Genomic DNA, 18,562 nt, shown 5'->3' with positions numbered 1-18,562 from the left:
TAGAGCATGATTGGACGTGTCAACATGGACTGTAACGACGTGGTGAGACTTCAAACTCGTCTTAATATAATGTACACAATCTGTGTATATTACCATTTCTGTAGCAGTTACAGTCTGTTTTTGCTATCATTCTTATTTATCAGCAGTTAGTTATATGAAAGTTTCGTGTATATATATATATATTAGTCATTGACAGTTTACTTAAGCTTATATTCTACACGTTATCACATAGAAACATCAAGTAATCATATATTCTGGTTTTAGTACATAAATCTAGGAGTTCTCAAAGTAACTACAGTTTGGTAGATTTTAGTTATAGAAGTCAACGAACTGTAAGAGGTTTAAAACGTTAACCTCGTATAAAAACAATCATAAGCCTCAATCTTGAATTTGACATTCTTTGAAAGAGAAATTACTTTTTTAGTTTTGTTTTTCTACGCATGTGTGTGTGTTATATCAAAGGATGTAAGTCGTAAAAGAATAATTAATCTAATGATAGAGAAATGGGTTGCATAATATAGAAAGAACATATAAGAATATAGAAAATCACTAGATATTTAGTCAAATATCAAATTCAAGTGATCGCTTGCATTCTTTAAAACAGGGAATTATGAGACCTCCAGCTAGACCTAGAATGTGAATATGTATGATTGATACAAAAATCAATAATAACTAAATAATAGGAATAAAGGAATTATCTCAATATATTGCTTATTATGTTTTTTTTTACAGTAAGTTAGCTTAAAAATCTCTGATAAGTAGCATGTGATCTATATTTTTGAATTGTAATTATATATGCTATTTAATGTGTAAAAATATTCACTGATTTACTGATTTTTGATAGTCCAGTTGGTGATAACATGACTCAGTGACTGTATGTTTACCTTAAAATGTAGATAATAACTCTGTGTTATATTAATGTGTTTCCATTTCAGAAATCGGCATCCAAAGTGCAAATAACAAAGTAACGTTTTCTGCTCTACAAGTTCAAGTAATTTATGAGGTTATAAGTTAGAGGAATATGAAGTGGACATGTGAGTAACTCCTTGGTGGGAATTATTTTGAGAAGTTAAACTGAACATTTATATGAAAAAGACAGGCAAAGATAAGGTGAGGTCCTGTTGTTTAAAATTCAATAATTAATGCATTTTTTTTCTTTAGAAGAATAATTGTACACATTGGCAAATAACGAAATAAATGAGTTTGAAGTAAAATGCTAATTTGAGAACGGTTTTAGAACAACAATGATGACATTATAAGTGTATGCATAACAACACAAAAGCTTTATTTATGTGAAATTAACTTTAGTTTAAAAGGTTAGAATGTTGAGGAAAATGACGATCAAGCATACGAAGTGTAGGATTTTTTCTTCTTAAGAATTTGATGAATGAAATGCGAAACATTGACACAACTGTTTCCTTAGTTCTTTGAGGTCCCCTGGTGGGTTATTGGTAAGTTTACGGAGTTAAAACGCCAAACCCCAAGATTCCATTCCCCGCAGTGGACCAAACGCAGATAGACCATTGTGTGGCTTTACGCTAAAAAAAAACTTACTTAGGTGGAGTAGGAATTTCTTCATTGTACTCACTAACCTTCAATCTAGTCTAAACATTAATATTTTTTTATATGCAATAGTTGATTTAAAATAATTTAACGCAGAAAATTTAATTCGTTCGGTGAAGTTTCTCAGTTCGTACTTAGTTGCAAAGAGCTGTACAAAAACTGTTTGAATTAAGAAAACAACAGAGTGATAATAGCAATTATCTGTATTCCAGCAACTGAAAAAAGTTGTTAGTCTTCTAGCAATGTTTTCTCGATACATTTGCATGTTTGTTTGCGAATTTTCGCTTAAAGATATATAAGATCTATCTGCGTATAACCGCCCCTAATTTTTAACGAATAGACAACAGGGAAAGGAGTTAGTTAAAAGCACCCACTACCGACTCTTAGTCTACTCTTACCTGACCGAATAGTGAGAATTAACCGCCACCCTTATGGTACACCTAGATTCTGAGTGTATTTTTGCGTCAACGGATTCACGGTCCGAGCTCGCTAGCTACTAGCCCATGCCCGAGCATGATTACGGTATTTTGGGTTGTAATTTGGCAGAATTGACTTCATTATTGCCCTCTAATATTGCTTTTGCGTTAATATGACTAATTATTTGCAAATCTAAAATTCGTAGTTAAAGAAAAACAAAAAAAAAACATTGATAGCATTTAAAACCACTTCCGCCTATGAAGTCTATTGTGCATCAAAAGCATACTCTACCCTGGTTGTTAGTTAGGGAATGGAATATTTTTCTATAACAATATAGCGAGAAAGTTGTAAACCAATGTACACATGCTTACATTAGCTCATCTAATACTAACTAAGTCCGTTTTGTTCTATTGTTTGCTGTGCTGGAGAGAAACACAGCTTCTATATTTTAATCGCTGGAAAATGATAAATGTAAATGCCCTAATTTTAACAAAGAGCTTCCTTCTCTATCTTTAAGGCCCGACAAATGGCACAACCTTCCCTAAACAAGATCTCAAGTTTCAACCTATCTCAGTGCATCTAGGCTAATCAAGTAGCAATATGTATTATCCACGACGTGTTCTTGAATAATTTATATACTACATCGAGCCAAAGGCGTGTTCATTTATTTTCACGGAGTTCTGTTTATTATCGAGTATTTTTACTCCTGGTTTCAAGAACACTTTAAGTCCATAAACTATACTCTCTCATCTGTGATAATACACTTTTCTGTATTTTATTTCTCATTGTACATGTTGCTTAATGTGTTTTATCGGCTAAAGATTCTGCACGCTGAAAGTATTTTGCAGTTGCGTGACAACATATAGTTTTCGATATTCCGAATGACAGTAAAGTTGTAGTTCGCCAGTGTTTCAGCAATGCCTTGGGCATTATTTATGAGCTTCGCAAAACCCACTATGTTGCCATTGCAACAGAATCTTTATTCACCAAGGAAAGTATTGCATTTCTAAAGTTATCGTAATTGTGGCTTGGATGTCGATCCATCCTTCAGGTATATTCCAAGTAAGTTTTCCTTTAGTTCAAGCCAAAGATAAGTCTTACATATAAGCTAAAACGAAAATATTTAATAATCTTATGTTTCAGTTACTATTTAAAGCCACTGTACGTATAAAGAAATACGTGTAAGAATCTCGTACATTGTTATGTCTGGAGTTCCTCGAATCATAAGTGCAAAAAACGGGAATGATAAAAGTTGTTTTTCTTTCTTATTTCGTAATATTGGGAAGTGAGTTTAAACTTGTAATGAACAGATGTATGATAAGCCATGCAAAACATACAATAACTTAAATGTTATTACTTAAATTAACTTACTAAATAATATGAAATAACAGATGTTATCAGTGATTCAGCGTTGGTAAGACACACATCCTCATGTTCTTTTGTCAACATATCCAAAAATATAGGTATTTTCTTCGTTTTACATTCTACTTTAATATAGCTTGGTGTCAAAAATACTAAGGTCTTGTGCATTCTCTTATTTCGAAATATATTACAGTTTTCCTTTTTTATCAACTTTTCTCAAAGTTTTTCATTTTCCTTCCCTGTCAACAAGGTCGATACTTTTGTACTCTTCAAACATCAAAACCATTATTTAGAATGAAAACGAAAGATGTAAATGAGAGAAAATGCCTTAGAGCTCTGTAACGAAATAACAAAACTGCGTGCAATTTTTATTATTTTCTCGAGAATTATCTGTAAAAAATAGCATAATAAAACTTAACCAAAATTAATTTCTCACGGTAAATAATTATATACTACCTGTTTATGCAAATAACTTGATTTCACTCTTGAATCTCAGTTTATTCATGATATCATTTTGTTATTATTCCGAAGCTAAAATTCATGAGTTGTTTATTATACAGAGTCTATAAAAGGTAATAATTACCGTGTAATCCAAATATTTCCAGACATATTTCCCTACTCCCTGACATTCATTTCCGTCCCCAGGTGTCTCAATTATAACTAAGTTTGTTGGCTTATAATGCTAAAAAAGCGGCGTTTCGTTACCTGTGGTAATAACAGTGTAGATAACTATATTCGCTTAAACCCAAAGAAACATTTCACCTTTAAATCTATAATATAAATCGAACAAAGCTCAAACTTATGGCAAATATGAAAGTTTTTTTATACTGATTTTGATTTAATTTCCTTGACTTACTGTTATCGTGTTTTTTCTCGGCGTAATTTTGTTTTCTACATGATAGTAACTAAAAACTGAGAGCCTTCAAGTAATCTAAAGTGCATTACGAGGGACTTAATGTGGTCATGTTATCATTACTGTCATCATCTGCATCTTGGTGTATGTTTCATTTCCTTACTACTGGATTTAAAGTTATAGGGCCATGTAAATATGGAAACTTCATAATGAAATTTCATTGAATGCATTTATATGTATTAATTTTTTTCCACTTAAGCACATGCGCGTGTACCCCTGACAACCAAACATGTTTGTTCTATTGTACCTCATACAGGGATGTATTAAATAAAATTGTATGCAGTGTGTTGCCTCAACTAAAGTATACATATATAGAAATAAAAGTAAGATCGTAATTAACAGATACCTCAATCCTTTTTAGGCAGTTAAAATGAATATCACGTCAGAGAAATTATTAAAGGTACACCTTTCACTTCCTTAACTCTAAATGTAAAACTATATGTTATGTAAATATTGGAACAGCATAATGATATTTCTTTGAACTATACAATTATCAGAAAAACCTACTTATAAATATCAACTATTTGTGTTACCTCTAAACACCTTTACTCATTGTTCATAAGTACTTATACTTCTTAGTAAATCTGTTTGTTTGTTTATCTTTTAGGGGCATGCTCTGTGTACTACACAAGAATCGAACTCCGGATTTTTGGGTTAAAATACGTAAACTTACTACTTAGCACTGATAATAATTAATCGGCATGATCATCGTTCTGTTTTAATCGTATAGAGCTTTAAGTGTTTTTATATGTAAGTCTCGTAAGACTAGAAGTGACAATACAATCAATGGTCATATCGCCGTAATATTAACAGCTGGCGAATGTGATAAAAAGGAAAAAATAAATAATCCTCAATAGCCGCGGCACATGAAATTTCTTTTGGCAGGATTAGAGTAAATTAATCCATGATACTTTTTTTTCTCTTTTTATCAGCTATATTTTGTGCGCCAGCAATACCAAACGTGGGGTGCGCGTATACCCGATTCGATTTTATTACTCATCAGGATCTTTACCAGCCTACCCTCAAATTGAAATCCTTTTAGGCAGGATTAGAGAAATTAAACCTTGGATAGAGACCTTGGACGTGATCAAATACATCAATCGAAAACGTCCGACCTCCTGGGTCCAAAACTGTAATTAGATCTCAAATGGGTCAAAAGATGAAGGAGCTATAAGCTAAAAGTGTGTGCAAAAATAATAATAAAACTCTGGGCCATTCCATCAGCCACTATGTTGCGGCTAAAAATAATGTGTCGTATTTCTAGTCATGCACAGATCAGGTGTATCCCATGAAACATCAAAAGTAAGTTGCACTTAAGGATTGTTCATGTGATTGCGAAATATAAGCTCTTAAGAATCTCTTTACCTTTAACGTTAAGTTTATACAGCACACTGCAAAATATATTCATACTAATCTATAAGAGATTGTCAGAAGTGATACCACATGGTGTTATCATGATACATTTTCTTACGAATATAGCTTTTACCATTCAAAGTTTTATTACTGGTCACAAAATTATGCCTTGAAATTCGAAACAAAGCATTTAAAGACGAGGGTAACTCATTATGTATATTGAATTTGTAACTTCCACATTTATATGACTTTCATACATATATATAAATATATTTATTTACTGAGATCTGTATTTACATATAGCTCTAAATTATTTTCCAAATCAAAATATTTCCAGTCCTAATGCACATGTCACAACTTAGTTTTTCATGTTAAAGCAACTAAATATCATACTTTTGGTCTTTTATTAAAAAGGCACTGCGTTTGTGCGGATGAATAAAGGATAATTGTGTTATCTACTGTCATTTAGTAGTGTAATATAGCAGTATTCTATTTATAATGATTTGACAGAATGACGATGAATTAGCACCTAAATAAAGAGACTGATATATATAGGCGCAGGAAAAGAAACATATTGAAGATATCTTAATTTCTTCATAAAAATCAAGAAAACCGGTGAAAGTTTTGAAACTGTAGTTTTCACGTAGTCACTATACAATTTTTTTCCCTAATCCAAGTCAATACTTTTTACGTTTACGATCTAGGAAAATGGTTTTGTCACAAAATGTTCCTTATAAACAGACATCATCTTGACAGGCAAATTAATGATTTCATCCATCATGCTTAAATTTACGAAACTAAACATTACATCACACCAGATAGGTAAAAGTGTGTTGACAGTTTGAAAATTATAAGCTGTCTAATTTTGTTCTAAAATACAGATAAAATAAAACTAGCCTTATGCTCTAAGGAAACTTTCTTGCATTTGGAATAATTCAAGTATACTTATGCCAATCAACATACTTTTGCTGACAAATTTCTTATTTCTTTGCAAATTTAATTGTCTGTACTTGCATAGTAAAAAATACATTTATTCATCCCTCGAATCCTAATATTGAAATGCTGAAATATATAACATTACTAATACAATATAAAATTTATATTTGGCTTAACTCCAACATAGATAAAGGTAATCCTATCGTACTAAAAATGTCTAATCAACTAGGTTTTTTTTTAGGCTGATTCAATTTACTCAATAAATAAAAATCAGTTTGTTCTCTATATCGGTATTGTTCGATATCAGGCTCTCAATCACTAACATGGCTTATGTCTTCTCTGGAGCTTCAAAGAGATCATGAAAAGAATTAGCTTGTACATATTCAGCTGTGTATTTTCAGCAAAGTAATATGCCATATATAGCTAAGCGCTGAGTTCACCAAACTTATCTAAATTTCAGGCATGTTTGTATTAACTATGTATAAACTTTGTATGTTTCGGTTATTAGCTGCGGAATAGCGACTCATAGAATGGCTTTGAGTTATTTTCAAGTAGAAACTTTTAGCTTCTAGTTCCGTCATCTCTTGACCCATTAGAGATATAATTACAGTTTTGGACTCAAGAGGTCAAACCCTTTCTATTGATGTATTTGACTACACCCAAGGTCTTATAGATTAATTTATTCTAATCCTGCCTAAAATAATTTCAACTTGAAGGTAGGCTGGTAGAAATCCTGATGAGTAATAAAATCTAATCGGGTATACGCGCGCACCACGCTTGGAATTGCTGGCGCATAAAATATTGTTAATATAAAGGGGAAAAAAAGGTCTCATAGATTAATTTACTCTAATCCTGCCTAAAAGAATTTCAAGTGCCGCTGCTACTATGGATTCCCTCTTGGCTTACTCTCAGACTTTCCTGCATATATATATATCATGCGGATTTTACTTGCAGTGTTAATTTTCACATCACACAACACACATATCTCATGAACGATGTATTCCAGGAAAACACCTTAAATACATACTTTTTGTTTTGTTTTATATTCTGATTATGTGATATACATATATGTATATATATTAATTTTCTTTTAGTAAAATAAACTTACCGTGTACCCCTTTTGTCATAGAAGCCGTTAGTTATAATAAAATTTAAGAAGGCTACAGTTAGAGGATGGTCGTTAAAAGCAACTCAAAATGAAAGAAAAAAAGGGCAACTTTAAAAATTACAATGATTCGTGAACACGTTCAGAATGAAACAAAAAAAGATTGAAATCACTAGAAAGTAAAACGAAACGTTCGTTAGCTATACTTTAAGACCCAGTAAAAAATCTACATTAAACTACAAAACACTGTCGAAGCAAAACCATAGCGGCTTATATTTAATAAGCAGTTGCTAATGAAGAGGGCATACTAAACACGTTTTTACGTTCTGTATAAAGTAAGGGTTTTTAGATATTTTTAGGGAGGTAATATAAGCTCCAAAGTACCGCTAAAAAACACCATTAAAAGTTCCCTTTAACTTACTGTAGTATATATATTCTTCTTATACTTACTACTTTTTATAATAACTGTATATCGATGTTCATAACGAAATATTCACAATAAGTCCTTTGTTTACCAAATTTTTCTCTAAGAATGCAAGTTTGTTTTCTTAGATGAATACGTTTTTATATTTTCCATTTTCAACCTGAACGGCACCTAATGCTCTAATGTAATACATGGGCTAAAGAGCCAGATCAAAGAACCAAAGTTCAGGCGTAGCCTTCCTAATTTAGAACTACTGACCAGAGGGAAGCCAACCAGTTGAAAATAACTGACGTCTATGTAGTTATAACATTCTCACAGTTGAAAGTACGGAGCTTGTTCATGGATATAACGTGGTTCGTACCTTGGACTTTCTGATCCATAGCTCGGCACGCTATCCCGTAAGCCGCACGTATCCCAATGAATGACGAATTGATTTTTTAAACAAAATTGTATAATAATTAGTGAGTGGTTTTATATTTGTCGAAATGCTTATTAGAAATTGGAAATTTTTAAATTCATTAACCTTATTTATTAATATTTATTAATTATTTTATTGCTCAAACATTTTCTATCTTCTAGACATTGTTTTGAATTTTAAGTGAGTTGTTTAAAAATCATCGAAACACTTTTGTTTTCGGTAAATGTATCTGAATGCAATAAGCTTTCTCGGAAATAACTATCTCATTATCAAATACAGTCTTGGCCAAAATATTTTCATATTTTGTATCAAATACTTATATCATCATTATTATGATGGAATACAAATATACTTAGCACTGTCAAACTGAGAAATGAATGTTATGTTAAATATCCACATATATAATTTCTATATTAAGACAGGTTCTATAGACATCATGAACGATTTATTAGAACAGCAAACAATTTTATCAAACACCTGTAGAAAGATGTGTAATTCAGCATTTCATCTATGACAACAAAACCTTATCAAAACATATATAATGACAACATATAACATCAAATTGTTATAAATAGCGTCTATAACCTTATATCAGTTCATATTAAATATTCAGTGTTTTGTTGGTCCTCCTTCTACTCTAATAAACTCTGCAAGGCGACGTGGCATGTTGTCAATGAGGTTATTGATGTAATCCACCATGATTTCTTCCCAACTTGTCACTAGAAGGCGCTGCAAATCAGCTACAGTAACTGTTTTGGGGTAGTCGCAAACATTTTTGTGGCTCAGTTTTGCCCAACAGTTCTCAATGAGATTACAATATGGAGACTTTGCTGGCAATGACAATTTTGCAACGTCCTTCTGGTCGAGATAATCCTGTACAATACACGCACTATGGGAAATGTCTTTGTCATCCTGGAACACAAAGCTATTGCCAAACCTTACCCTAGCATATGGCATAAATATCATCTCCATGTGATGCCTGTATGAGGTGCCATTGGCGTTTCCCTGGAGGATAAGAAAAGCAGTTTTTCCAACATGATGAATAGCTGTCCAAACATGTATTGCACCTCCTCATGTGTGTTCCTTGTGGGAAAGACAGTCTTCCCTCATCTGTTCTCCAGGAAAACGACGAACAAGAATCTTACTATCAGCTTTAACAAGCCAGAAATAGGACTCATCTTAAAAGAAGACATGTCACTAGTGTCCTAACTGTAAGTTGACATACTGTCTTGTCGAGGTAATGTGGTGACGGCAGTGAATTCTGGTTAATATCGGATTGCAGATAGCCCTTCTTGCAAAATAACCTTATTTGGTCATTCTTCTATTCACTTTTCTTCTGGATACCCTGGAATGAATGCGTTCATGCCAATCCTGTCGTAAGGTGTTGCAAGACTTCTTTTGACCTTGACATGTTAACCTGATCAAAACACGGTCATCTCGGGCAGAAGTTTTCGGCGTCTATCGGCAGACATTTCTGGAACAACGTTTCTTGTAGTCCGATGACGTTTCAGGATTCTGGATACAGTACACTTGGGGCACCCCACTGTTCTGGTAATGTCTGTTTGCTTCATACCATTTCTGAACAGTGGAATAATTTGACGTTCTATAGCATCTGGCACGTGACGAGGCATGACTCTACACCAAGTGCTTTCCAGTGGTGCAACGGTATATCTGCAGACTTACAACGCTATAAACCGGGTTTCGATACCCGTGGTGGACAGAACACATACAGCCCATTATGCAGCTTTGTGCTTAACTATAAACAAACAAACAAACTACACCAAGTTCAAAGCGTTGATCTGTCTCGAAGGCTCGGCATGCGCAGGTGGTTAGAACTCTTCACTAGCAATCTCGGGGTCGCGGGTTCGAATCCCTGTTCCACGAAGCATGCTCGCCCTTTCAGCCATAGGGGTGTTATAATGTGACGGTCAATCCCACTATTCGTTTATAAAAAATAGTAGCCCAAGTGTTGATAACTAACTGCCTTCCCTCTAGTCTTTTACTGCTAAATTAGGGACGGCTAGCGCAGATAGCCCTCGTTCTTCGCGCGACATTCAAACCAAAATCTGTTTCGATAAAGATTATACCAAAAGCTTACCCTTTTATAAAAACAGGTGTGTATGTGTGTTTTGACGAGCAAATGTTCAAAACAGCTTGTACAGACCAGAATAACAACTCGTACGTGTTGTTTGTCCGATCAAACGCTACCTTCTCTATTACTACTCAGGAATTTACTCAATAACTACTATATCCATATATACAATCAGATCAATAAAGAACAGTATGTAAATATTTTGGCCAAGACTGTAAATATTCAAACAATTAAACTCATAATTTAATGCCCCCATGTCTGTGGACTTACAGCGCTAGAATCCGGGTTTCGATACCCGTGGTGGGCAGAGCACAGATAGCCCATTGATAAAATGTGCTTAATTACAAACAAAATATAATTTAATATACAGTCGATTTTATTCGCATACAGATATCTTAATGTCCTTTTGTAGATTGTTATAGGTTATAAAATTGTATATTATTTGTAAATCAAAAAGTTGCTGTTATATTTTTTAGCATAGATACTACTAATATAACATTCTTTCGCGATAACTAAATGGAATAAACTTTATCAGATTGACAGTTTAGAAAAACTCCGTGAATGCACATTCTTTATATTGGATAATATTATGTTTGTGTTTAACTGCCAAGTGTAAACCTGTAAGAATCTAAATATCTATAATCTGCATGCTTTGATATTCCATATGAATTATTTAGTAGAACAAAATACATGAATTAAATTTTTAACATGTTTTCCTTTCTATCTTTAGTGCCATTTGTATCTGATAAACATTTGAAATATTTGATATAGACAATAACACCTATTTCTTCGTAAATTATGAGTGACTGAAATCTTTTCTTTTTCTTTTCGGATATTTCAGTAAAATTAATTTTGTCAAGTATTATCTTTTGGATGGTTAAAAATTGTTGCTTTCTTCAAAAAAAAAAAAAGACGAAAGGCTTAACATAATTTTTTCAAAATTTTTTCTTACTCCTTGGAACTATAAGGTATACATTTGTTTAGATAAACGGTAACCTCTATCAAGATTAATAGCATCTAGTTGTTGCTTTTAAATCAATAAATAAAGAACTAAATTGTTAATTTTTTATCAAATATTTTTCCCAGAACTATGATCTTCATTAAAGGATTCCTGCTATTTGATGTTTGATTTTTGCTTTTGAATCAGCCTAAAGTGTAAAATACTTTCATGCCGTTGCATAATAATCTGACTTAATCTGAAATCACTTCAGGTAAATTATATCTCTCTTGGAACACGTTTTCTTTTGTGTGATTTTTTATGCTGAAATTTAGTAATTTGGGAACCAGTATGAATTTTCTTCATCTACCTTCATTTCTACTGAAACACGTGTTTTTGGTTGTTTTGAGGGACATGCAAAACTTTTTTGACAATATTACCGTTTTTTATCAGTATCTTTTAGAATAAGAAATAAAAGAAGTAAAGCAAAAAATGTAGCATGTAATTATCAGCTAAGTGACTGCTTGATATCTATGATAAAAGGCTTCCACTTTGTTCATTTTCAAAGTTATACTGCTTCTTAAGTTTCATTCATCCTGTAACGCCTGACCAATCGATATTTTTTCAACTTTCCTTAATATTATACTAATACACTTTATACATTGAAGCGTTGTTCGATTACAACTTAAGCAGTAACCTGCTCATGGAATGTTATAATTGCAGCGTTGATGTAAAGTAAGTTTGCCATTTTTGTTGTGACCACGTATTTTGATTATTACCTTTGTATATAAACAGCAATGGATAAATGGCACCGACTTCCTATAAGGTGGAAGAATGACTGTTCTGAAATGCTTCCTTTTGTAGTTTTACCGAAAGTTATGAATTACGTAAAAACAAAATTAGCTTTTTAACTCAGTCTTTTCTCTTACTTTTGCTGTGTGTAAAAATCCCGCATCACGCAGATGCGTTACATAAGAATTATAACATTGTTTGTTATATCATACCATCATGTTTAGGAGCTCGCAAATATACGTGATTTTCCTGTTAACTTTAGAAACAACGCTATCCTGCTCTAAAATGCATCTTTAGTTAACTACGAAATTATTTTTAGTGTCATTCATATTTTATGTGCATAATGTTTAATTTATTATATTGTTTTAAACTCATACGCATTTGAAGTGGTTGTTGGCCATGCTGTAACTGGTTTTTCTCTTTAAATTCAGTATATAGATGATGCCATAATTTTAATGCCTGTATTTTAACAAACATATCTTGCATACTCACTAAATCAATCTCACGTAATTTGAAACAGTAAGTCATATATCTATATATGTGTGTGTGTGTAAAGTATTGTAAAAGCTACAGTTTTTATCTTTTTTATTAAGTTTATTGATCTCGATTTTAACTCTATATCACTTGGATCTACACGTTTATTTTTGTTTTTGTTTTTTTTTACACTCCACGCAATTATTTTGTTTGTTTATATTTTCTCATTATTTATTGTTTATCCATTGAATTAAATTACGTGTTTTAAATGTATTTGAGTATCCTCAGAATCTTTCGGTTGAGCACAGGGAACAATACTTTAGATGTGTTATTATAACTTTATGTGCTAAGAAGCTGTACTATTATTTCCTATTTTACATATGAATAAGTGAATATATTAATATATATATATATATATATATATACCATAAAATACAAAAGGTTAATCGCAATCGATAAGAACGATTTATCTTTGCTAATGCAGTGACATTTTGCCGTACATCAGAGCCATGGCACCATAGCATATAACTTCTTTCCAAAGGAGATTCTTAAAAGATTTAAAGCCAAATAATACAATATTTCGAGAAAAGGTAGTAAGCATTGTTCTATAAGAAAATGAAGAAATTAACACAAAAGAGCATTTAAGACAGTAACTAGTTCCCAAAACATATTCCAAACCGCTCAGGAACGAAAACTTCATCCTAAAAGTGAAGGCTGTAGTTACAAAAGAAAACCTTTCAACCCAATTAGTCATTGCAATGAAACTAGGCATATCTCTTTTAACAAAAAAGGATTTAAAATTCTCTCTCAAGCTTCCAAGAACTCCCTAAAACTAAATACAGTTCACGAAACAGGAATCGAAACTATCTCATTCGAGCACTTACCTGTCAAGAACTCCGATTCAGCTATAATGGAATTCAGTGAAGTTAGTATGCTTAAACGAGGTATTGAAAGCTAAACCCTATCTGTAAGGAGTATCTGCGTAATATAACTAAATTTGATCGCTCTTTTTTTTTGTAAACATATCTTACTACAGACTTTGCAGTAACTGGCAATAGCGCGTAATCAAGACCACGACTGACAATAGAGAAAATAGTTCCAAAAGCTTAAATGACTATCCTGATTCTGTGGAGTTATTTTCATTTCTAGATCTTGAATATTTTGCATTTCTAATAATTATGTTCATATTTCGCTCTTGTTTATGCATTGTGGTTTGCTTCATCCTCAATAAAAGCCTATAAACAATAAAAGATAATTTTAATAGGAAGTTACTCTAGGTCTGTCTCTCTCGTCAAACTCATCTCCATAGATAAATGTATTCTTTCAAGAATCTTAAGAAAGTAAGTTACTCACAATTGCTAAAACATTGTCCGTGAAATTCACTACTCTTCCAGTTAAATTAATCTAGGAATAATCATTCCTGTTAACTACATTACACTGCATAGAACGTTGTTAACATATGCTGATAGTTACTTCCACATTTGTATATACCAGAGCATGTAATGTCGTCGTTTAAAATTAAACACCTCTTTAATAAAATGACCAAATACGTTTTGCAGCAAATTCCTCGTGTTATCAAAATATATCTTCTATTAGGCAATAATGATTAAGGAAAAGAAAATCAGAAACCATAAAATCTGACTACAGATTAAGTTTAATTGCCTGACTATGCTTTATTGACGAATAGATGCATGGATGTATACACTGTAAGAATGGTTATGTTGCATTAGATAATAAACGTCTATACTATTGCCATTTTTAGAAAACGAATACCTTTCAAATCGAACGTAATGAACAGTTAGCTCGTTTTAATTTCTCTTCCATAGTACCTATTATTTCTAGCTATATGTACACGGTACGTGCTGATTCAATTGTGATTAAGCTAAAAACTCTTCCATTTTGAAAACAACATAGGAGTACAGGAATAATATATATTTGTGAAAAAAGACCAAAATAAATAAATAAATACGGACGATCTATTTATGTTAGGATATGTTCAAGTCATTTTAATAAAACATTGACTATAACGGATTACAAAGACATTATTATTATATATATAGATTTATATATATATATATATTTTTTAAAGAGCACCCAACAGTAATGTTAACTGAGTATAACAGGAAAGAGATCGTAATTCAAGAGCATCTCGTTAACATCGTTAATATCAAAATAAATATCCTGGCAGTTGGATAAAACAAAAAAATAGTCGTGCATAAAAAAAAACAGACAAATAAAACTGAGGTACAAAGTTTGATGAAGGAAAAGCTGTGGATACATATTACCTATCAGTTGGGCAGTTGTTTTCATAGGTACTAGCCTATAAGATCACCTAAGTTTGATTATTACTTAGTAACTACTTTTTAATAGATAGAAACTAATTATTAACTAGATCTTTTTATCCTACGTTTCAGCTTCTAATCTGCTGTCGTCTTTTCTCTGTTGGTAGTTGCCAAATTTCGATCCTAGGTCTTCTTGATGGAAGTCTAGTGGATAACACACCTAGGATCATATATTGCATTTGATAATAATTATTACGACTGGTAGAATAGCAAAATTAAATTTCCAGTACACATTTCAAATATGTATAAACACACCCTTTCGTCTCTCTAATCAACGTGCTATTAAAATGGACTCTCTATTGATGCACGATGTTTAAAAAGTATGCACGTTATCTAAATCGCATGTGCTAGTTACCAACTTTAACTTTGACACATGTTGAGAACCAAAACAGAAATGGTGTAATTGACGTAAGACATCTTAATAATATTTATTTTTATTGTAGCAATTTTGACAATCTTTAATGGAGTTTGTTATTTTTAATTTGAATAAGTACTTAAATATTGAAAAGTTAATCAATCGTTTTATTTAAGACCATCATGTTAAGTCTTATAATTAACGGTCTACATTCGAAAGAAAACGTTCCTGTTTAATACAAATTCTGCAAGACTAAACCTATAAATTTTTATATAATGATAAACGAATGTTGTTATCATGTGAAGCAAGTCAATAAACTTGGAAGTAATATACTCGGCGTTTTGTCAACAGAATCAATTCGTATGTTTGGATCTCCGACATGGATCTCCGACATGGTAATCGTGAAACTAAAAAATTGTGTAGAATAGAAAAAAAAACACACGTTAAATTTCCTTTATCAGAGGTGAATTTTGATAATGCAGCTATTAATAGTTTGATCATTCAAACTAATTAAATTACCAATGTATCTTTATGTTACTGCAAATAAAAGTGAAGTTAAAGTTTTTGACCATAAACGAACTTTCATAAAATCATAAAATTAAGTTTAAAACGTTAGAATAATAGAGATCACTTATATGGATACTAACAACCTGTCCATTAATTTTAAGCTTAAAACAATCATTTATCATAAGTATAGTAACTATTGATATATTTTATATATCTGCTGTTTAACAATTGAAAATTCAAGTGGTTTATTGAGGGTTGTGGGCTCGAATCCCCGTACCATCAAACATGCTCGCCCTTTCAGCCGTGGGGGCATTATAACGTGACGGTTAATCCCACTATTCGTTGGTAAAAGAGTAGCCCAATAGTTGGCGGTGGGTGCTGTTGACTAGCTGTCTTCTCTCTAGTCTTTCACTGCTATGTTAGGAACGGCTAGCGCACATAGCCCTTGTATAGCTTTCCGTAAAATTCAAAACAAACCAAACCAAAAGATACTCGTGTATGCACCGCAAAGATAACCCATTGTGTAGCTTTGTGCTTAACAACAAACAAACAAACAATCTTCTACAACTACACTTCTTATATATTATCACATAACGCATGAATATTACACTAATTATGCTATATTTTAATATAAAACAGACACCGTTGAATATTTGAAGTTTTTTACTGGTATATTAAGAAAAAACATACACACTAATTAACAAATAACGTTAAGTTCCGTCTTCTTATGAAAGATTTTTTGTGTGAACAACTTTTGAGTGGTTCAAGGCAGCGAATACATTTATATATAGGTATTTTAGCAGTTCTTTGGCTTGAAAATATTCGTATTTTTTCAGTCGTGATTATATACTCTTTTTGTCGTGATGGTCATTCTGTTCATTCATTTAAAATATGGAACTTTTCAAAGCTTTATAATTTCAGGAAATATTTTCAAGGAAACGTATTTTTCAATTAAAAACGTCTGAGCAACGTATATACGCACAACAATTTAATAAATCTCAATACAACATTCCTCAAACTGAATAGAGATTCCTTTTCTCGTGGCACAATCCCCAGAGCACTAGAATAAATATAAACATCCCTCTCAATAAGCCAGCGTGCAGTGCAAGAATTCCAATCTTATTGTTCTGTCTTGTTGCTTGTATTATATAAAGGACAGTCTATAACATTTGAAACAGAGAAACATACATTAAAGCGAAATTATATCATTATCTCTACGGGATTTATCAAGAAACAATCCAACCATAAGAAATTCATATAGCATACTATAATTTCTTCTGAAGTGTCGTTTACTTTGCACCTTTTATATCATGTCGACTAGCATTGTTATTTAAATGTTTCTTTATAAGCGATATTCTAATAAAATCGTGTTCAACCTATACAAAGGACGTGTTCTGAAATTCCCTCAGCAGATAAATAGAGCCGTTTGAACTTGATCTATATATCTGTTAATATAAGAGTAAATAAGTGAGTTTTCTTTTTAAATATAGGCGGACAAAATATGAATAGTGATGTGTATATTTGAAGAAATAAATATAAATAAATGTATTTATTTATAATGATTATTCACACAAAAGTTATGCTATATTCAACATCGAAAGGAAAGTTTTCTTAATAAAATCATTTGTTGTAGTTTAAAGTTTAAAACAAGAACGTCAAAGCCAACAAGGTAGTGTGCATAAAATTCAAGTCCAAACCACAATGTTTGAAAGTTAAATTGTAACTTTAACAAAGAAGAGGTAGCTGAAAAATGTGGACTCAAACATCGCTACCGTCTTTCAGAATTAAAACTGTAATCACAAACCTCACCAGTGAAAAGAAAAGAAAAGAAGATTAAGAGTAGGAATGAGTGCTCAAGCCCATGACGTCACATTTATTAAGTTGCCATTCGCTGCAGCTAATTATAACAAACGTAGTTCCTAAAGATTAAACAGAAACAGATAAATAAGGCTCTTCAACCAGACCACTAGGAATGATAAGTAAACTTATTTCACAAAGTTGGCATTCTAGCCTCATGATCGTCACTTATCTTGTAAGAGTAGTATATCCAAGCATAACAATAAAAAATGTTGTAGATTCTTTCGTCTGTACACATAAATTAAGCATCATAGAGTTCCCCATTTTCTTATATTGCATTTTACATGCTATTTCACTTTTAATTATTCTGAGTGGGTATTTATTCCTATATGAATACAAGAACATTATTTATTTTTCGTGACTGTCAAGATAGTTTCTGGTGGGGTATCGCTAACCATTGTTTAAAAAATAAATTATCAAGCTATTTGTAGAATGAAATATACATTAATAGTATGCAATGTAGTTAAACATACACGTGTAATGCAATCTGTATAATGTAAATATCGAGAAGGATTTGAAAACTACCACACAAACCTTTGTTCACAACTGTGGGGTTTCCCCACAAGTATTTTTGTAGATGCTTTTCCAATATTGCGTATTTTTATTCAGAAAAAGTTATCAAATAAATAGGGTAACTGTGCAATATCACTGTGATATTCGCAGTATCTTTAGCTAATTCACATTATTATTCTAGAGAATTGTGTGTAAATATGTC

General features: G+C 32.0%; 1 protein-coding gene across 1 annotated transcript in view; it reads left to right on the top strand.

Moving 5' to 3' along the window:
- Positions 1-941: 941 nt before the first annotated feature.
- Positions 942-18,562, top strand: part of LOC111083418 (leucine-rich repeat-containing protein 24-like) — a 60,649-nt gene continuing 43,028 nt past the window's right edge. Inside the window, exon 1 of the mRNA XM_022379930.1 lies at positions 942-1,110. The gene's annotated coding sequence lies outside the window, so the exon portion shown is untranslated. The remainder of the gene's footprint in view (positions 1,111-18,562) is intronic.

The sequence above is a fragment of the Limulus polyphemus genome, unplaced genomic scaffold (assembly GCF_000517525.1).
Source record: "Limulus polyphemus unplaced genomic scaffold, Limulus_polyphemus-2.1.2 Scaffold140, whole genome shotgun sequence".
Classification (NCBI taxonomy): domain Eukaryota; kingdom Metazoa; phylum Arthropoda; class Merostomata; order Xiphosura; family Limulidae; genus Limulus; species Limulus polyphemus.
The sequence above is the reverse complement of the archived record's forward strand: the minus strand, read 5'-3'. Positions and strand labels throughout refer to the sequence as shown.